Genomic DNA, 22,065 nt, shown 5'->3' with positions numbered 1-22,065 from the left:
GTAGGAGGAAGTATTTTGGTCTGTCACTGTGGACTTGGACCCTCCCCTGTAGAAGGAGCGTCAAAAGGAACCTCTATTTGAGGGAGATGGAAGCTCTACCATCGATTTAGCTACATCTGTGTCTTTTTTCATTTTTTCAAGGGCTTGCTCAACTTCAGGGCCAAAAAGATGTTTCTTGTCTAAAGGTATGTTGGGAATGGATTGTTGGACTTCAGGATTAAACCCTGAAATCCGTAACCAGGCATGTCTTCGGAGTATGATGCTAGTATTCACTTCTCTAGCTGCAGTGTCGGCTGCATCTAGAGCGCATCTAAAAGAAGTGTTGGAAATGAGTTTACTTTCTTGAACTAATTTCTGAGCTTTCAGCCTATGCTCATCTGTGAGAAACTGTAGAAATTGCTCCATTACATCCCAGTGGGCCCTATTGTATCTTGCTAGGAGACTTTGGCTATTAGCAATACGCCAATGATTAGCTCCTTCCCAGCTATACGTTTGCCAGAAGCATCAATAATCTTGGACTCTTTATCTGGGGGAGGAGCATCCTCAGACGCTTGAGAATTTGCTCGCCTTCGAACATTAGATACTACTAAAGGTTCAAGTTGTAACTGACCTTTAATGAAAATAGGATCTGTTGGGGAAGATTTGTATTTTTTATCTACTCTAGGAGTGAGGATTCTAGCATGTACAGGATATTTTAAAATGTCTTCTATGTACCTCAACATACCCTTGTGGGCTAAAGAACGGTGATGGATTAAACCCAGATCTGTTGACTGGGTGTGAGTGTTTGATTGGTTCAGATGCTCCGTCCATCACCACCCCCTTTTGAATCAACATACCCTTGAGCATAGGCAGTGTCTGGCTGGACTTAAGTGTTTCTAGAGTGTCAAAGAGAAAGTCTTCCTCTAAGGATTCTTTATGGAGCTCTACCCCATGGAATTGTGCGGCTCTAGCAATGAGCTCTTGATATGACAAACTGTCATCAGGTGAAGATGGCTTGGCAGGGTAAAGATCTGGGTCTGTATCTTGGGGAGGATCAATTGTATATTATGTCCAAGGATCTATTGGCAACTGTACGTCATCATCATCAGTATCACCTGCATCAGGGTGAGGTAGAGGAGACTGACAAGGTCTAATGTGTAAAGGATAAAGCTGTGGTGGAGAGGGAGGAGATGGTAGTGTATGGAAAGGACTAGTTTCCACATTTTCCTTCTTCAATGGAATTGTATAAGGTCTGTTGTCATCAGATAGCTTATGCTTGGATGGCGCTTGAGCATGAATATGCCCCTGTGTCAGGATGAAGAAATGCGTTACTTACCTGTAATTGCAGTTATCCAGTATTGGTGTCTTTCATAGATTCACATGCCTGAATCATTCCCAGTCGTCGAGATGGGAGTCCCCGGTACATAAATAAGCAATGTCCTATAGACATATATAGAGAATAGTAGGCCAAAAGGCCTCACATTAGTAACCTATCTAGGTCCTTTTGTAAAAAGGACCAAAGTCCAGAGAAGAGCCAATCAGCTGTCACCTGCCTTTAGAACCTTCCTGTCAGGAGCGTGAGTCCCTCAGATTTTTGTACGCACTAATCTAAGTAGGCGTGTTACTGAGAGAATTAGGTGAGTCCTTCCAGGGAAGGCGGGAGGGTTGCATGTGAATCTATGAAAGACAACAATACTGGAAAATTGAAGTTACAGGTAAGTAACGCATTTCTTATCCAGTATTATGGGTGTCTTTCATAGATTCACATGCCTGAATCAGAGTAGCAAGCAATGCCAAGTGCACATTTCTGATGGAACAGCATATACAAGTCATTAGATAATACATATCATGCAACTATGAACCATCAATAGACATCAACAATCAGCATTAGTAGAGAAATGTGCATACCAGAGTAGGATGGAGGGACGGAGGAAGGCTCACCTTACTGAAATAGATGGCGTAGCACTGCTTGTCCCACAGCTGCATCATTCATCAGCTCTGTATCCAGGCAGTAGTGCCTAGTGAAGGTATGCGGCGACTTCCATGTTGCCGCTCTGCAAATGTCAAGGAGCAAAGAGTGCCATAGAAGTGGACATAGCTCTTGTGGATTGCGCTCTCACTTTGGAATGTAATGGCTGTCCAACTTGGTCATGACAGAAAGCAATGGCTGCAGAAATCCATCGGGAGATGCTCTGCTTGGTAAGCGGTAGACCCTTCCTAGGTCTGATGTAAGCTACAAATAGCTGGTTAGATTTTCTGAAGGTTTTCGTTTTGTCAATATAAAATTTCAAGCATCGTTTGAGATCTAAAGAATGTAGTGATCTCTCAGCTGCTGTGCTGGGGTTTGGAAAGAAGGAACGTAGAACCAATGGTTCATTTAGGTGGAAGTCCGAAGGGACCTTTGGAATAAACCTAGGATTGGTTCTCAGGATTATTCGTTTTTAAACTGTAGAAAAGGATCCTGGATTGAAAGCGCCTGCAGCTCACTCACCCTCCTCGCAGATGTGAGCGCTAGGAGGAGTGCTGTCTTCCACGAGACATACTTTAGGTTGGCTCTGTGAACTGGTTCGAACGGGTGCTTCATGAGCTGATTAAGAACCACATTGAGATGCCAGGTAGGCGACAACATCCTTACTGGCGGGAAAGACCTGTATAATCCCTTTAGAAATTGCTTAATCGACCTGTTTGACCAGAGAGATGGACCCGTTGCAGTTCTTTTAATCTCGAGAAATTGCTGCCAAATGTACTTTAATGGAGGAGTGTGCTAGGCCCGACTGTGCCAGATGTAATAGATAAGGTAAAATTTGCTCTGGTGATGAGGAGAAAGGCCGATTTCCTTGATCTGTAGACCAAACACAAAAGCGCTTCCACTTCAGGGAATACGTCTTGGTCGTGCTATCCGCCCATGCTCTGGCCAGAATGTCTCTACAATCTTGTAGAATATTCAGATTCCGAAACTCTCTGAACTCAGGAGCCAGGCGGCTAACCTGAGAGACTTCAGATCCGGATGCTGAACTTGTTTGTTGTTCTTCGTGAGCAGAGATGGATACTGCTGCAGGTGGATCCGCAGTTTCAGGGATAGACAGTGGAGCTCCGTGAACCAATGTTGCCTCGGCCAAGTTGGGGTTATTAGAATAAGAGTACAAGGCTCCACCTTCATTTTCTTTAGGACTCTGGGAAGCATCGGGAATGGCGGAAAGGCGTACGCAAAGACGTTGCGCCATGCGATGGAAAATGCATTCCCTAAGGACCCTGACTGGGGATGCCAACTTGCGAAGTGTGGGCATTTGGCGTTCACTCTCGTCGCAAATAGAACGATTTGTGGGCGTGCCCCATCTGGAGAAGATCTGGTCGATAACTTGTTGATCTAGCTCCCACTCGTTTGATGATATTTTCGGTCTGCTCAACGCGTCGGCGAGCACATTGTCTGTGCCTGGGACATATTCGGCCCTTAGGGCTACATTGTTGCGTATGAGCCAATTCCAGATTTTTTGCGTCTCGCGAGAGAGTGTCAGCGAGGGCGTCCCTCCCTGTTTGTTGAGATAGTGCATCGTCGTAGTGTTGTCGGTCCTGACGAGAACTAGGGAGTACTTGATCCTTGGTAGGAATGACTGCAGGGCCAGGAAAACTGCTCTCAGTTCGAGAAGGTTGATATGGAGTTATTTCTCTTCCACTGACCATTTGCCGCTTATCTGCAACTCCTGCAGGAAGGCCTTCCAACCTTCCAAGGAGGCGTCCGTCGTGATGACATGAGGAGCTGCGGGAAGTAGGAATGTCAATCCTTGAGATAGGTTTTTCGGCGACATCCACCAGCGTAAAGCCTTGACCATTTGCGCTGTCACCCTTATGCGGTCGTCGAACTACCCCATACATTGCACCCACTGCGTGGACAGTGCTTCTTGCAGAGGACGCATCCACAGACGGCAATGTGGTATCAGTAGGATGCACAATGACATCATTCCCAAAAGGGACTTGAAGAGACGAACCGTCAACACTTTCTTCGAGGCCACCGTCGAGGCTAGAGAAAGGAGTTTGCGTTTTCTCTCCTGTGATGGGAATGCTCTCACAGAACATGTGTCCAGAGTTGCCCCCAGAAATGTGATGGTTTGAGAAGGTTGCAGGGTCGACTTCTCTTGGTTTAGCGTAAGACCCAGATGATCGAAGAGATTGAGACAGGCCCTGGAGGATCTGGAAGCGTCTGTGAAGGATGGTGCCTTTATAAGCCAGTCGTCCAGAAATGGGAAGACTTGGTGACCGTGCTGCCTGAGGTATGCCGCCACTGGGGAGAGACATTTGGTGAAGATTCGGGCGCCGATTTGAGACCAAAGGGCAGGACACGGAACTGGAAGTGTCTGCCCGCTACTGCAAACCTCAGGTACTTTTTGTGATTTCTGTGAATTGGGATATGAAAGTATGCATCCTGTAAATCCAGTGACGCCATGAAATCTCCCTCCTCCAGAAGATGCAGGACTTCTTGTAACGTGACCATGCGAAACGACTGCTTCCTCAAGAATTTGTTCAATGCCCTGAGGTCTAGTATCGGCCTCCATTTCTTCTCTTTTTTCTGGATAAGAAAGAAACAGGAATAAAATCCCTTCCCCTTCTGTGACGGTGGTACCTTCTCTATTGCTCCTTTCTTTAGCATAACAGAGATTTCTCGCAGAAGCAGTCGTAAATTCTTGTGGAGCATAGGGCGAGGAGGAGTTTGTGGAGGAGTACTCTCGAACTCCATGGAATGGCCAAATTGTATCAATTGAAGGACCCAACGGTCCGTAGTAATTTTCCTCCAATTTTTTTAGAAAGTGGGTTAGTTTTCCTCCAATTCTTAATAATTGAGATGAGATCTGGACTGGCTGGGTAAACAAGTCATTGTCGTCCACCGTTGTTCCTCTTTTGACCTCTGCCCTGAAAGGATGACTTTCCAAATGAGGACTATCGGCCCTGCTGCTGTTGACGCTGCTGGTATTGAGGTCTACTCTGATTGAAAGAGTAGGATGACCTGTTTTGATAACCACCTCTGTAGGAGGAGTGTCCTCTTCCTCTGCTTCCTCGAAAGGACTGATTCCTAAACTGGAGCGTGCCCAGCGCTCTTGCAGTGTCAGTGTATTTTTTAACATTTTGTAATGCCTCATCAATCTTGGAACCAAACAGAAGTTGGCCGTCATATGGCATATCCAAAACTTTGGACTGTACCTCAGGTCTGAATGAGGTCGCTTTCAGCCATCCCTGCCGCCTTAACACCGCTGCCCCGGCTAGTTGGCGGAATCCTGTCATTGCCACATCCATTGCACAGTCTATAAGAACAACTGTGCCCCTGCACTTACACAATTGTGTACAATTTCAAGGTTCGTATATGATTGTATGCAAACAATAGTGACATATAGCACATCAATCTAAACAATTGGTGGAGAACTGTAATTCAGTGACAAATTCATCTGTTGAGACGGGTCAGTCAATCAACAGACTGTTGATTGACTGACCCGTCTCAACAGATGAATTTGTCACTGAATTACAGTTCTCCACCAATTGTTTAGATTGATGTGCTATATGTCACTATTGTTTGCATACAATCATATACGAACCTTGAAATTGTACACAATTGTGTAAGTGCAGGGGCACAGTTGTTCTTATTCATTGTAGACCGGTTTTCTGGTCTTCCAGAGTGGTTGTGAGGTATTACCACTCGCCCCATTGCCTACACCATTTTTACTTTTGTTTGTTACCATTTGCGGTTACCAAGGTGTGCGCCCAGTGTATCTGGATTTCCCGAAAAGACCTCAACAGGTGCTATTTGATCCATTGCACAGTCTATCATCTCTGAAGCTGAAGTTTGACCCTCTAAAAGTATCGCTTTTACTTCTTCCTTCGAGGCATCCGGCAGTTCAGACAGGTATGGGGCTATATCTGCCCACAGTTGTCTATTATAGCGTCCCAGAAGCGCTAGGGCATTTGCCGCTTTGACTGTCATCGCTGACATTGTGGAAAATCGCTTTCCTATGTTGTCCAATTTCCGTCCATCCTTATCCGCTGGCGCCGATAAAGGAGATGAGGGATTTCTGGAGTTCTTCTGTGCCGCCTGCGTCACCACCGAATCAGGCTTAGGATGCCCTGTCAAGCAGGCCGGTGCCGATGTTGGAGCCTTGTATTTCTTGTCCAGGCGAGGGACTACTGGCGAAACTGAAGCAGGATTTTGCATCAATTGAACCCCCTGTGTCCACAGATAATCAATTATTGGAATCGACTTCGTCGATTTCTTAAGAGGTTCTATAAAATCGTACAGGAAGCAGTCCTGCTCCTGTCATTCCATCGTAATCTGGAAGCGTTTAGCGGCCCTTTCTACCACATTGTGGAAACCACCGATGTCCACCGGCGGAGAATCTGAGGTGGCGGGCACTGGAGATGCTGGGGAAGGTATAACGTAATCGTCCCAGTCTTCATGGACAGATTAATCATCCTGCACTTCACCTTCCTCTTGCTGTTCTCCCTCCTCTTCTTCATCCGAAGACTGAGTGTGAGAAGTTGGCCTGATGTGCAGTGCTCACTATTCTAGTGATCACTATATATCAGTCCAAACAACCCTTATTGATGATTGGTTGTAAGTCAACCTTATAGACCAGCTATCCTAGTAGCATGGATACGAGCAGTCTAAGGCTAAGACTCTAGAGGGCGTGTTAAGCCAGCTGTTTTACCATCACATTACCCCTTGAACACCCAGTGAAAGGACACCATACAAGTGTTATGAAAATAAACAATGTATTTATTAGAATCACAACAGCCCTGTACTCTTTATGAGGACAGGGTGCTAGGCACACAACAAAACTCTTACGAAAATACTTAAGTTCGCACGGTATACACAAATGCCCGAGGGGCACGAAAAACCATATACTCTAAAAGTGGAATGCGAAATTACTAGCAGGTAAGTACAGTACTAATAGGCTTTGGAATCGCTAGGACTTGACTAGGGAATCGTTAGATTACTTCTAGGAGACCTAGGGGACTCGGGTGCAGAGTGTGCACTCTCACGCGGGATGCGGGACAAAGTCTATGGAAGCTAGTAACGCTAAAGTTAGTGTTTACGGGCGAACCCGACCTGGTAGGAAGAAAACGACAGTGGATCCTGACCCTTGGATAGTGAGGCTATGCTGGGGCACCGAAATGCCGAAGTTACCTAGCCCAGGGGCTGCAGCTGCATAGGTCTCAAAAGACGTCGGGAATCCTCGTTGCCGGACCAGGAGCCTGGAAGAAAGATGCTGGCAGGCGACCAGTGAAGATAGTTCGAATTGATCCAAGCCTGGATCTGGAAGATGGATGACACCTGAAAGCAGAGGGGACCAAGTTCGTGACTACTAGCCAGTAGTCAGTGGGCACCAGGAGGGCACCGGATGGCAGTCACCTCGACTAGGTGAGTGGGCGACGCTGGCTCTGCAGATCTCACGGACCAGGAGGCGTTGTCGGCGACCAGGATGGACAGCCGAGCTGTCCCACGATGGATGAAGCTGTCGGCGTCGAAGTTACCCAGGATTGGGCAACAAGCCTTGGCTAATTCAAGCCCACGCGGTGGACTCAAAATGGCGTCTTGAGTGGACCAGGAGGGTCCTGGGTGCTCCTCTTCGGGAAGGGAGCAAGGGCCAGTCTGGAGCAACCAGACCAGCAGCAGTGATGTCGTCGGGCGTCGTTCAGAAGGCCACAAGCCAGCGGGCTAGTAGCCAAACAACGCGGTGAGCAGCAAAAAGCAGAAGGGCCCCACGCAGATCGTGGAGATGCTGGGAGGCTGCACTTCGGTGCTGGAGCTGCTCAGGGTCGGGGCTTCTCGGACCCCAAAGCACTCACCAGGAAATTACTCGGCGGGCTTGCTGTGCAGAAGTCGTGCAGTCTTGCAGATGGCCGGTCCCTCGAGGTCTCGTCGCACCCACGGTTCTCAGCTGGGCTGTAGAGGTGGGTAGAGGTCAGAGGTGCCAGGGAAGCCGGTTCTCGTCGAGCTGGGAAGTCGGATTCCGGAGGAAGGACTTGCAGCAGACCGCAGTGTTCTTAAGATGGTGCCTGCGGATGCAGGGTGACTACTCCTTAGTCACAAGGGAGAAATCTTAGGAAGAAGTCTTGAGTTCCTTTCGTGGAAAGTAGTTTCAGGATTCAAAGATGATCTAATTTGGAAGGGGGCCTGCTCCTACCTTTATCTTGGAAAAGGGGGCTGGCACGCGACTAAGTCCTGCCCTATGGGTGGGACCAGGAGGGGGGTGGTTACACCCCTCTCCTTTGGCGGGCTTTCCCCAGCTCAGGGGCTGGTGTGCCCCTGGAACTGGTTCAAGCCGGCCTATGCACAGTGAGCACCGGGGTGCCACTTGCAGTCACCTTCCTCTGTAGCCCTGCCTACCTGGAATACACAAAACCCTGTCTGGGACGGTGCTGGCACCGCCCCTGGCAGGAAACCCTTTGTCCTTGCCTCCTGCTCTGGGAGGACTCCCAGCAGCAGGAGGGAAGACTTGTGTCTCGGTGGCAGCATCCATTTTGTGGATGCTAAGGCTCTGTCTGACTTTAACCGGGGTTATAGGTTACATCCATGTCGTGTCCCTCTAGAAGGGTGGAATGCTAACCCCGTCGCCAGAATTGGCGAGGGGTTAGTATTCCAATTCGTATGACACCTTACTCGACATGTTTTGATAAAGCGATACCAGAGTTGGCATATAACCGCGAGGGTTATAATGCACTTAAGAGTATATGGTATGCGATATCATGGAAACGGCTAAGGAATGGATCCCGAAAGCCGCAGACAGGCTCAGCTCATGCCAGAGCACTATCTCACACGATTCCAAGCACTCTGCCTTCAGGATTGTCAAGGCCTGCCATAGGAGTGACTGATAGGAGATCTGTGTGTCCATTTGTAGGGTTAGATATAGGTATACTATATCTAAAGCAAAGGGTGATTACACCACCTTGCCCCAGCTGTCAAGCAGCCAGTTGTGTCAGATTTGGATGGCCAGCCAGGGGTGGCATAATACATGCTGCAGCCCCTGGTTGGCCCTGGGAACACCTATGCCCTGGGTACCTAAGGTACACTGTACAGGGACTGATAAGGTGACTCAGTATCCAATTGGATATGTACCTAAGGTACATGGAATCCATTTTACAGAGAGAGCAGTGGGCCTGGGGTCCTGAATAGCAGGGCCCCAGGTCAACTAAGTCAGAAAACCAGCAAAACACCAGGCAAAAAGTTGGGGGCAACCATAGTCAGGGATCTACCTTCCTACATAACCCCCCCCCAAACGAAAGGAGATAAGGCTATCCTTGCCAGGTAAGCCTATATTGCCTGAGTGGCCATATAAGGAAGTACCAGCACTGGCATGGTTACCCCCTATCTCATGGTCCACTAAGCAATCCCTCACCCTAAGGGTATCTGAGGGTCTCCACCATAGGGAATCTCTACCTGTGGTGTGTTTTGGCAAAGGTAAAGGCTGGGGCTGAAATGGAGTACTGAAGTGAGGCTCCACTAATTTTGGGCTCAGCTTCCTCCAATCATTTTCCACCATAGAGGCCTTTCTTTCCAAGACTGAGTTGTTTCGGGCTCTCAGGGTCAACCTCTGGCTACCTACAGCGGGAGGTTGGGTCCCTCTGTTTGGCTTACTGGAGGGACAGGTAAGGTTTGGGGCCCTTAGGTCCCAGGTCTGGCTGTGCCCAACAGTGTCCATCTGTGGGAGGTCCCTAACTAAATTTAAGGGGGATCCCTCAGGGGTTTGTTTTATTTTCACTTGGCTAGGACTGCTAGCTTCAGTGCCCTTAATCTGCTGATTGGGGGATTCTTTTGGACAGGGGGCCCTTTGGGGTCCAACACTGGCCTCCCTGACCTCTACAGCCCTGGGCTGACTGAGGCAGGGTAGAGAGGGGCAGGTTACCTGCTCCAGACTGGGTCCCACCTTGGAAGGGTCCACTGACATCAGGGGTTTTGCCAGGCTAGGCCTGACTACCTATGTGGCAGTTTCTTCACAAGGGGTCAGATCAGTTCCCTGAGGAGGCTGACCCTTTCCTAAAGTCTGGTGGGAGGGAGATTTCTCTTCCTCCTCAATGCTCTCTGTCTGAGTGGAGTGATCCATAGTTTCAGGCTTCACAACACTATCATCTGTCTGAGTTTGAGCTGTGGCCATCACAACTCTCCCAACCTTTTCAGGAGGGGGCTCAGTTTGGGTGTGGGCTGTGACCATCACAGCCTTGACAACCTGTTCTGGGAAGGAAGTTGTCTGAGATTGGGCTGTGACTGGCACAGCCCTCCTGACCTGTTCAGGGAGGATATCTTGGACTGGGGCTGTGGCTACCACTGCCCCACTAACCTTACCATGGATGTTTACCATTCTAAAATGGGTTTCTTGCTCTACTTCAGCCCAGGCTGAGAGCTCTAAATCATTCCCCAGTAGGCAATCTACAGGCAAGTTTGGTGACACTGCCACTCTCTTGTGGCCAGTGACACCTCCCCAGCTGAGATTGACCACTGCCATGGGATGATCTCTCTGTACTCCATCAATATTGGTCACCTGGTATGTGGCACCAGGTAAAAGTTGCCTTGAGGGGACTAGACTCTCAGTCACCATAGTGATGCTAGCCCCTGTATCTCTATAGGCCTAAACTTTTATACCATTGATGAGGGGCTCCTGTCTGTACTTGCCCAAGGTGTTGGGACAAGTTGTGAAGTTGGCAAACCCCATGCCAGTCTCACAGACAAGAGTATCTAAGTTTGGGGACCTGGTTAGGCCAGAGTCCCCAGGAACTCCCAAAGTAAATGCACCCAAATTCTTGGGGGCACTCCCACCACATGGGGGATTACTACTAGTAGCAACAGGAGGTTTGGGAATGTTACTTGGGGGTATGTTCTCCTTATTGTTATTCTTTGGGCAACTGCTGTCAGTTTTCAAATGACCCACCTGTTTACAGGGATAACAATAATGTTTCTTCTGGTTATTAGAAGGATTCTGGGACCCACCCCCCTCAGAGGATTTTTGGGGCCCTGATGGGGTTTGATCTGGAGATTTATTCCCACCCTTCTCTTGAGGCTTGGTTGATTCCTTTTTCTGGTCACCACCTTGGTTCTTGGGCCTAATCCTGGTTCTGACCCATTTGTCTGCCCTCTTACCCAATTCTTGTGGAGAGGTCAGATCAGAGTCTACCAGGTGCTGGTGTAATAACTGGTTCTGACAATTATTTAAGACTTGCTCTCTCATAATAAGATTATACAATCCTGTGAAGTCAGTAACCTTGCTACCCAGTAGCCAGCCTTCCAAAGCCTTAGTGGCACAATCAACAAAGTCAGACCAGTCCTGAGACTGAGTTTTCTGGGTGTCTCTGAATAGCAACCTGTACTGCTCAGTGGTTAAGCCAAACCCATCAACCAGTGCATTTTTCAGGACCTGGTAATTGTTAGCCTCCTCAACTCTAGTAGTGAGGAGCTTATCTCTACCTTTGCCATCAAAGGAGAGCCACAGTATAGCTGCCCACTGACTCTGGGGAATGCACTGCACAGTGCAGGCCCTCTCCAGAGCAGCCATCCATTTCTGGATGTCATCCCCTTGCTTAAAGGGGGGCACTATTTTAGTCAGGTGTTTAGTATCTAAACCCTTCTCTTTTTCTCTTGGGAGATTGCTGCCACCAGTGGGAGCTAGCCCACTCATCTGCTGCTCTCTAGCAAAGGCAAGCTTTTCTTTGGCCAGGGCAAGTTCTTCCCTTTCAATCCTCAGAGCAGCCTGTCTCATTCTAGCTTCATGCTCTATTCTCTGAGGGGAAGTCACTCTCCTCTGTGGAGAGTTTCTCCTCCTCTGGGAAGAGGCATTAGAGTGCAGAGATCTATTGGAGTCCCTAGAAAGAGATTGATCTCTCCTAACTCCAAGGTTAGGCCCACTTCGGGTTAGTACTGGGGGGCCCCCAGATCCTAGCCCAAGTAAGTCTAAGTTGGCCCTGGTTAGCCTTCTGACTACCTCAAGACCTTTGTCTACCTCATCCCCAGAGAGTTCCTCTTGATCCTCCTCCTCAACTGCAGTAGCAGTGTTGGGGAGGTCTGGATCCCCAGAGGTTCCCTCTAAGGCTGGCATATTCTCATGTAACTGAGAAATCTTTCTGGCATCATATGTCTCTAAGAGACCTATCAGAAAGGGAATGGTGGGGTTAGACCCCTGCTTCAGTTTCCTGGAGGTACAGACTTGTCTCATCTCCTGAAAACTGAGAGCTGCATATCTTGAAGTGACCTGTGGAGGGTCAACACTGACCAGGGGAGTCTCAGTAGATTCTCCCTGGGTAGACATGCTTTTCTAGTGAGGTGTAAGTGGTGCACTTACCTACACTATATGTTTACCTACTGATCCCTTGCTAGAGTTGTAGTTTAGGGTGTGCTAGGCCCTAGGAGCTACAACAGCTGGTTCAGTAGAACTCAGAGTATTCTAAGCTAAGTTATATGTACCTTTTGTACTTATGTGATCTTTCACAAGGTATTCTTAGGATATGTGTGGTAAAACAACAGCAAGCTCAAATCCCAACCGCTGCTCACCAATGTGAGAAGTTGGCCTGATGTGCAGTGCTCACTATTCTAGTGATCACTATATATCAGTCCAAACAACCCTTATTGATGATTGGTTGTAAGTCAACCTTATAGACCAGCTATCCTAGTAGCATGGATACGAGCAGTCTAAGGCTAAGACTCTAGAGGGCGTGTTAAGCCAGCTGTTTTACCATCACATTACCCCTTGAACACCCAGTGAAAGGACACCACACAAGTGTTATGAAAATAAACAATGTATTTATTAGAATCACAACAGCCCTGTACTCTTTATGAGGACAGGGTGCTAGGCACACAACAAAACTCTTACGAAAATACTTAAGTTCGCACGGTATACACAAATGCCCGAGGGGCACGAAAAACCATATACTCTAAAAGTGGAATGCGAAATTACTAGCAGGTAAGTACAGTACTAATAGGCTTTGGAATCGCTAGGACTTGACTAGGGAATCGTTAGATTACTTCTAGGAGACCTAGGGGACTCGGGTGCAGAGTGTGCACTCTCACGCGGGATGCGGGACAAAGTCTATGGAAGCTAGTAACGCTAAAGTTAGTGTTTACGGGCGAACCCGACCTGGTAGGAAGAAAACGACAGTGGATCCTGACCCTTGGATAGTGAGGCTATGCTGGGGCACCGAAATGCCGAAGTTACCTAGCCCAGGGGCTGCAGCTGCATAGGTCTCAAAAGACGTCGGGAATCCTCGTTGCCGGACCAGGAGCCTGGAAGAAAGATGCTGGCAGGCGACCAGTGAAGATAGTTCGAGTTGATCCAAGCCTGGATCTGGAAGATGGATGACACCTGAAAGCAGAGGGGACCAAGTTCGTGACTACTAGCCAGTAGTCAGTGGGCACCAGGAGGGCACCGGATGGCAGTCACCTCGACTAGGTGAGTGGGTGACGCTGGCTCTGCAGATCTCACGGACCAGGAGGCGTTGTCGGCGACCAGGATGGAGAGGCGAGCTGTCCCACGATGGATGAAGCTGTCAGCGTCGAAGTTACCCAGGATTGGGCAACAAGCCTTGGCTAATTCAAGCCCACGCGGTGGACTCAAAATGGCGTCTTGAGTGGACCAGGAGGGTCCTGGGTGCTCCTCTTCGGGAAGGGAGCAAGGGCCAGTCTGGAGCAACCAGACCAGCAGCAGTGATGTCGTCGGGCGTCGTTCAGATGGCCACAAGCCAGCGGGCTAGTAGCCAAACAACGCGGTGAGCAGCAAAAAGCAGAAGGGCCCCACGCAGATCGTGGAGATGCTGGGAGGCTGCACTTCGGTGCTGGAGCTGCTCAGGGTCGGGGCTTCTCGGACCCCAAAGCACTCACCAGGAAATTACTCGGCGGGCTTGCTGTGCAGAAGTCGTGCAGTCTTGCAGATGGCCGGTCCCTCGAGGTCTCGTCGCACCCACGGTTCTCAGCTGGGCTGTAGAGGTGGGTAGAGGTCAGAGGTGCCAGGGAAGCCGGTTCTCGTCGAGCTGGGCAGTCGGATTCCGGAGGAAGGACTTGCAGCAGACCGCAGTGTTCTTAAGATGGTGCCTGCGGATGCAGGGTGACTACTCCTTAGTCACAAGGGAGAAATCTTAGGAAGAAGTCTTGAGTTCCTTTCGTGGAAAGTAGTTTCAGGATTCAAAGATGATCTAATTTGGAAGGGGGCCTGCTCCTACCTTTATCTTGGAAAAGGGGGCTGGCACGCGACTAAGTCCTGCCCTATGGGTGGGACCAGGAGGGGGGTGGTTACACCCCTCTCCTTTGGCGGGCTTTCCCCAGCTCAGGGGCTGGTGTGCCCCTGGAACTGGTTCAAGCCGGCCTATGCACAGTGAGCACCGGGGTGCCACTTGCAGTCACCTTCCTCTGTAGCCCTGCCTACCTGGAATACACAAAACCCTGTCTGGGACGGTGCTGGCACCGCCCCTGGCAGGAAACCCTTTGTCCTTGCCTCCTGCTCTGGGAGGACTCCCAGCAGCAGGAGGGTAGACTTGTGTCTCGGTGGCAGCATCCATTTTGTGGATGCTAAGGCTCTGTCTGACTTTAACCGGGGTTATAGGTTACATCCATGTCGTGTCCCTCTAGAAGGGTGGAATGCTAACCCCGTCGCCAGAATTGGCGAGGGATTAGTATTCCAATTCGTATGACACCTTACTCGACATGTTTTGATAAAGCGATACCAGAGTTGGCATATAACCGCGAGGGTTATAATGCACTTAAGAGTATATGGTATGCGATATCATGGAAACGGCTAAGGAATGGATCCCGAAAGCCGCAGACAGGCTCAGCTCATGCCAGAGCACTATCTCACACGATTCCAAGCACTCTGCCTTCAGGATTGTCAAGGCCTGCCATAGGAGTGACTGATAGGAGATCTGTGTGTCCATTTGTAGGGTTAGATATAGGTATACTATATCTAAAGCAAAGGGTGATTACACCACCTTGCCCCAGCTGTCAAGCAGCCAGTTGTGTCAGATTTGGATGGCCATCCAGGGGTGGCATAATACATGCTGGTTGGCCCTGGGAACACCTATGCCCTGGGTACCTAAGGTACACTGGACAGGGACTGATAAGGTGACTCAGTATCCAATTGGATATGTACCTAAGGTACATGGAATCCATTTTACAGAGAGAGCAGTGGGCCTGGGGTCCTGAATAGCAGGGCCCCAGGTCAACTAAGTCAGAAAACCAGCAAAACACCAGGCAAAAAGTTGGGGGCAACCATAGTCAGGGATCTACCTTCCTACACTGAGGATCAGGCACATTCACCCTTTCCTGCTGGATAACCAAGGGCGGCGGTCGTGGTGTTGGCGATGGTACTACCTGGTAGCTGGAGGAGCTGGAGATTCTGGGAATCTCTGCTTGTAGTCCTGAATGAGGAACCTCAGATCTGTAATCAAGGATGATGGTAAACTGACCATAGGCGTAATTGTGGTTGAACCATGTGCTCCTGAACATCCTCCTCATCCGAGCTTTGGCATTTAACATTTAGTTCTGAGGGGCTAGTGGCTTGAAACATATCCCCGTCATCAGAATCCCCATGCTGGTGGTAAACGCTGCACACGGCTAGGAGAAGTTAACTCCGGCGTTATTGTCTTTTTGGTGATTCTGAGACGTACAGAAGCGGCTTGAAATCCAGAATCACTCAACGGCAATTAGCCCGTCAAGGGAGTGATCGTCGACGAAGCAGTGTCGACAGTTGTTATATCCTGAAAATCTGTCGTCGACGGGATTGTCGTCGTCGACTGTACCAAAGGTATCGGCAACAGTGTTGTTGTCAATGGCATTGATGCAGACGTCGTCGGTGCCTTCGTCGACGGTGTCGTCGTCGACGGTGTCTTTGTCGATGGTGTAGTCGCGACGATGTCCTCATCGACGGTGTCTTCGATGACGATATCTTCGTCGGCGGTGCCTTGGTCGACGGTGTCTTCGACGACGAGGCCTTCGTCGATGGTATCAATGTCGACAGTGATGATCTCGTTGTAGACGCTGTCGTCGGCGAGGTAATCGTCAACGGGATCTTGGGTGTCGACGATGATTTCTTAATGACAATCGTCGAAGATTAAGCCTTACCCGCAGTCGACGATGGGGTAGTCGTCGATGAAGATAATGACGACGATGCTGTCGTCGCCGAGACTGTCGTCGTCGACTTTGAGACAAACAGGAGACACAGCTTTCCTGAACGCTGATGATGTCGTCAACGAGGTCGTCGTCGGCTTCTTGAAGGTGTGAACCTCCTTGTCAGAAGCTGATGTTAACAGAGCCTCTGAAGACTTTCTTGGTGTCTTCTTTTGAGGAGCGTCCAGAGGGCTAGGGGAAGCTACCCTTGGCCTTTTAAGAGACATTTTTGAGGAGACTGAAGAGCCCTCACTTCCCTCGGAAGAATCCACATTATCTCTGTCCTTGAGTCTTTGGAGCCAAATCAAAAGGCGTCCCTCCCGGTCTTTGAGGGTTTTTGTAGAAAATGTTCGACATACCTTGCAGTCCTTAGCTGAATGATCAGGGTACAGGCAGCATAGACAGTCCTTGTGTTGGTCATCTATGAGGAGCCTTTTCTTCCCACAAGAGCTACAAGCTCTGAAGAGACCTTTCTTAGGAGTGTCAGCCATAGTGTACAGCTTTCACTTGAGAGAAAAAATCCAAAAGTTTGAAGAGAAAGCTTTGAAGAAACAAACCTGAGCAGAACTCAGGGGGAGACTTCCTTAGCACAACATGCGGTAGAAAATCTAAGGGACTGAGGCTCCTGACAGGAAGGTTCTGGAGGGAGGTGACAGCTGATTGGCTCTTCTCTGGACTTTGGTCCTTTTTACAAAAGAACCTAGATACGTTACTAATGTGAGGCCTTTTGGCCTACTATTCTCTATATATGTCTATAGGACATTGCTTATTTATGTACCGGGGACTCCCATCTCGACGACGGGGAATGATTCAGGCATGTGAATCTATGAAAGACACACATAATATTGGATAATACAGAGTTTCTTTATGTTTCGGATCCGACTTAGGTGGTACAGCATCTATGTTTGGGTCCGACTGCATTATGGGCATCTCATTAGTTTCCAGCACCGAAGGTTTCGGAGTGGAGCTAGTATATCCTCTCGGCGCTGAAGATTTCAGTTCAGAGGAATGTTTGTTAAGTTTCGGTGTCAACGGTTTCGGTCCGAACCGATTTTATGCTTAGAACCCCAAGGCTTCCGCTCAGAAGTGGGTTTTGGCCGACTCGATCCCAAGCCAGAGGGCTTATCAGAGTGTTTTGGTGCCAAGCCCGAGGGCGGAGCGTCCAAAAACTCCCACAGTGTTACCTTGGCCTGGAGGCAGAGGTGGCACCGAAGCCTTAGATTTATTAGGGATGGTGGAGTTTTACGGGGGGGTGGGGTGGAGGGGGAAGATCGTCAGTACTCACGTCTACTTATCCCTGCCGCACATCGTTGTTCTCAAGGAAAATCTGCAACTCTGATTCAGGGTCAGATACAGCTGGGGCTTGTTCTTCTTCGGCCGCTGAGACCTCCTCTTGCTCGGAGTCTTCGCCGAAGAGATCCGGTGTGTCCTCTAACTGCTGCTACTGTATCTCTCAACGTCAAGCGTGACGATCAAGGAGAGTTTTCTTTGACATCGAGAGCGACGATCAAGGAGAGTTTTCTTCCATCTGAAGGATCACCACGTGTCGCAGTCTTGTTCTTTGTGATCTGGAGACAAGCACAAGTTACACACCTGATACAAGTCCGTATGTGGATATTTTGCGTGGCACAGGAGGCAGAATTTGAATGGAGTCTGTTCCACTGACAAGGAGCCGGATCGACGCAGATAGGCCGGAAGGCCGCCCGCAAATCTTCCGATCTAAATGAAGATTTTTTGTTGATCGAGCCGACCTGCAGAGAAAGGGAAATGTGTTTTAAAACAATACCGTCAGGGGTAGAGTGGATTGGGCACCAAGGGGAACCCGAGGAATGATTCTTAAGCGGAGCGCAGCAATACTCGTCCGAACCAGATAGCAAGAAAAACCAATCTAACAATGAAGTTAATGCCCATGCGCACTATCATCGAAAGGAGGAGTCACCTTCCTCGTAACTGGAATGACGTCTTTGAAGAAAAATAACTTGCAAACATCCTGACCCAAAACTAGATGGCAGCAGTATGCAAAGCATGTGATCTACAGCTCACATGCTTTGAACTCATACTTTATCAGACTAACCCATACTTAACTTATACCTGCTGCACCTGCCTCAAACCGCAGATAAAACAAATTTAAATAATGCACAAAACAAGGTCAGACACCGCTGAAGTGAAATTCCCAAAAAAGGTGTTATTGAGTCCTATATGGTAGAAACTAATTTTAAAACTTCAGAAACCTGAGGAGCGTGTAAGAAATGCGTTACTTACCTGTAACTGCAGTTATCCAGTATTAGTGTCTTTCATAGATTCACATGCCTGAATCATTCCCCGTCGTCGAGACGGGAGCCTCCGGTATATAAAAAAGTAATGTCCTAGAGACATACATAGAAAAGAATAGGCCTAAGGATCTCACCTTAGTGTCCTATCCACGTCCTTATGTAAAAAGGACCAAAACAGAGTAGGCCCAAGGGTCCCACCCTAGTGGCCTATCTGTGTCCTTTTGTAAAAAGGACCAAAGTAAAGAAACCAAGAAATCAGCTACCACCTCCTTCTAGAACCTTCCTGTCAGGAGCCCAAATCTCTCAGATTTTCGTACGCACCAAGCTAGGTAGGTGTAAAGTTGGTAGAGAGATAAGTGAGTCCTTCCAGGGGAGGCGGGAGGGTGCATGTGAATCTATGAAAGACACTAATACTGGATAACTGCAGTTACAGGTAAGTAACGCGTTTCTTATCCAGTATTTGGGTGTCTTTCATAGATTCAAATGCCAGAATCAGAGTAGCAAGCAATGTATAATGCACATTTGTGATGGAACATCATATATGAGTATGTAGGTAATACATATCACACGGTTGCAAATCAACAAATTGCAAAGACATGTAAGTAATAGCAAAGACATGTGCATACCAGCAAAGGATGGAGGGATGTAGGAAGGCTCACCTCACTGAAATAGATGGCGAAGCACTGCTCGGCCCACTGCTGCATCCTTCATCAGCTCAGTATCCAGGCAATAGTGCCTGGTGAAGGTGTGCGGGGACTTCCAGGTCGCCGCTCTGCAGATGTCCAACACCGGCACTCCAGCGAACAGCGCCGCAGACGTGGACATGGCTCTTGTCGAATGAGCTTTGACTCGTGAGTCCAGAGGCCGTCCGGCCTTGTCATGGCAAAAGGTGATCGCCGAAGAAATCCACCTTGAAATACTTTGTTTCGTCAAAGGCATGTCTTTCCGTGGTCTACTAAAGGCAATAAAGAGTTGAGATGATTTTCAGAAGTGTTGTGTCTTGTCTATGTAGAATTTAAGACATCTCTTCAGATCTAGGGAATGCAGAGTTTTCTCGGCTGCAGTGGTAGGATTTGGGAAGAATGACCTGAGTACCACTGGTTCGTTTAGGTGGAAGTCCGAGGGGACTTTCGGAATAAACCGAGGATTAGTACGTAGAATGACTCTGTCCGTCCTGAATTGTATAAAAGGATCTTGGATTGAGAGGGCCTGCAGCTTACTGACCCTTCTGGCAGAGGTCAAAGCTAGGAGGAGGGCCGTTTTCCATGAGATGAATTTGATCTCCGCTTTATGGATGGGTTCAAAGGGGTGCTTCATTAATTGGTGAAGGACCACATTGAGGTGCCACGACGGAGGGATCGGTCTTGGTCATGGGAAGGACCTGAAAAGACCTTTAAGGAATTGTTTTATAAGTCTGTTTGCCCACAGGGATGGACCCGTAGAAGTCCTTGTGAATCGGGAGATCGCCGCTAGATGCACTTTGATGGATGCGTGTGCGAGGCCCGATTGCGCTATATGCAGTAAGTATGGTAGCAGCTGCTGTGGAGTGATGCGGAAGGGGTGGAAGCCTTTAGCCACACACCAAGAGCAGAACCGCTTCCATTTTAGTGAGTAGGTTTTATTAGTGCTGTCCGCTCTAGCTTTTGCAAGGACGACTCTGAACTCCTGCGGAATGTTTAGGTGGCTGAATTTGCGGTATTCAGGAGCCAAGCTGACAATTTTAGAGAGCTCAGATTCGGGTGAAGTACCTGTCCTTGGGACATTGTGAGCAGAGCTAGATGTTGATGCAGGCGAAGAGGTGGCCGGGCAGAGAGGCGATGAAGGTCCGTGAACCAGTGCTGCCTCGGCCAGAATGGAGCGATTAGAATCAGAGTGCAGGGCTCCGACTTCATCTTCCTGAGAACCCTGGGTATCAGTGGAAATGGCGGAAAGGCGTACGCAAATACGTTGTGCCATGCGATGGAAAATGCATTTCCGAGGGTTCCTGGGTGGTGATGCCTGCTTGCGAAGCTTGGGCATTTGGCGTTCTCTCTGGTGGCGAAGAGGTCTATTCGCGGGGTTCCCCATTCCGCGAAGATGTGTTCCAGCACCTCCGTGTCCAGCTCCCATTCGTGGGATGGAGACCCCTCTCTGCTCAGGGCGTCCGCCAAGACATTGTCCTTGCCCAGGACGTACTCCGCTTTCAGTGTAATCCCATGTTCCAGAAGCTAGTTCCAGACCTTTTGCGATTCTCGAGAAAGTGAGAGCGATCGCGTCCCCCCCTGTTTGTTCAGGTAGTGCATCGTCGTGGTGTTGTCTGTCCTGACGAGCACTGGGGAATTTCAAATACGTGGTAGGAAAGCTTGAAGAGCTAGGAAGACCGCTCTTAACTCCAACAGATTGATGTGGAGCTTGGTTTCCTGTTTCGTCCACTTGCCATTGATCTGGAGTTCCTGGAGGACCGCTCCCCAGCCTTCTAGGGATGCGTCCGTTGTTATGATGTGTGGTTCTGCAGGAAGCAGGAACGGCAGTCCCTGTGACAGGTGTTTGAGCGATCTCCACCACTGTAAGTGGTTGACCATGGTGCGAGTGACTCGTATGCGGTCCTCGAATGATCCCGTAGCTTGTGTCCATTGCTTCGTCAGCTCCTCCTGGAGTGGGCGCATTTTGAGGCGGCAGTGGGGAATGAGCATGATACAGGAGGACATCATGCCGAGGAGGGACTTGAAGGTGCGGACCGGCAGAGTCTTCCGTGATGCCACTGACGTGGCCAGGGAGATGAGTTTGACTTTTCTCTCCAGAGAGGGGAAAGCTCTGACGCGTTCCGTGTCCAGAGTCGCTCCAAGAAATGTAATGATCTTGGTGGGTTCCAGTGCCGATTTCTCGTGGTTGAGGGTCAACCCTAGGCGCTGGAGGATGTGGCTGCGGCGGTATCGGATTGTGCCTTTACCAGCCAGTCGTCCAGGTATGGGAAGACCTGGTGTCCTTGTTGACGAAGGAAGGCTGCCACAGGGGAGAGGCATTTGGTAAATATCCGTGGAGCCGATTTGAGGCCAAACGGAAGGACACGAAATTGGTAGTGTTGTCCAGCTACCGCAAACCTGAGGTACTTTCTGTGCCCTTTGAGGATAGGAATATGGTAGTAAGCGTCCTGCAGGTCTAAGGACGTCATGTAGTCCCCCTCCTCCAGGAGTCCCAGGATTTCCTGGAGTGTTACCATACGGAACGATTGTTTCTTTAGGAACACGTTGAGTGCCCTGAGGTCGAGGATTGGTCTCCACTTTTTCCCTTTCTTGTGGATCAGGAAGAAGTGGGAGTAGAAACCTTTTCCTTTGTGGGTTGGTGGAACTCTCTCTATCGCTCCCTTCTGTAGCATGGAAGAGATTTCCTGAAGAAGCAGTCGTAGGTGCCTGTGGGACCGATTGCGAGGTGGTGTTATCGGGGGAATTGTGACAAATTCTAGAGAATGTCCAAATTGAATGAGCTGGAGCACCCACCGATCTGTTATCATTTCCCAGTTGTTGAGGAAGTATGTGGGTTTCCCTCCAATTTTAAAAAAGTGCAACAGTGGATGGACTGGCCATTGACACGAGTCATTGACGGTTGCCAGCAGGTCTTCTCTGGTTCTTCCCCCTGTAGTTCGACTTGCCGTAGGAAGTCTGACGCCCTTGTTGGTTTTGTCGCGGTTGGTATTGCGGTTTAGTTTGGTTGTAC

At 49.2% G+C, this 22,065-nt stretch overlaps 1 protein-coding gene across 2 annotated transcripts in view; it reads right to left on the bottom strand.

Moving 5' to 3' along the window:
* Nucleotides 1-22,065, bottom strand: part of PHF3 (PHD finger protein 3) — a 716,139-nt gene that overhangs the window by 397,100 nt on the left and 296,974 nt on the right. The window lies entirely within an intron of this gene.

Source organism: Lissotriton helveticus, chromosome 6 (genome assembly GCF_964261635.1).
Source record: "Lissotriton helveticus chromosome 6, aLisHel1.1, whole genome shotgun sequence".
Lineage (NCBI taxonomy): Eukaryota > Metazoa > Chordata > Amphibia > Caudata > Salamandridae > Lissotriton > Lissotriton helveticus.
This window is presented reverse-complemented; position numbering and strand designations above follow the sequence as displayed.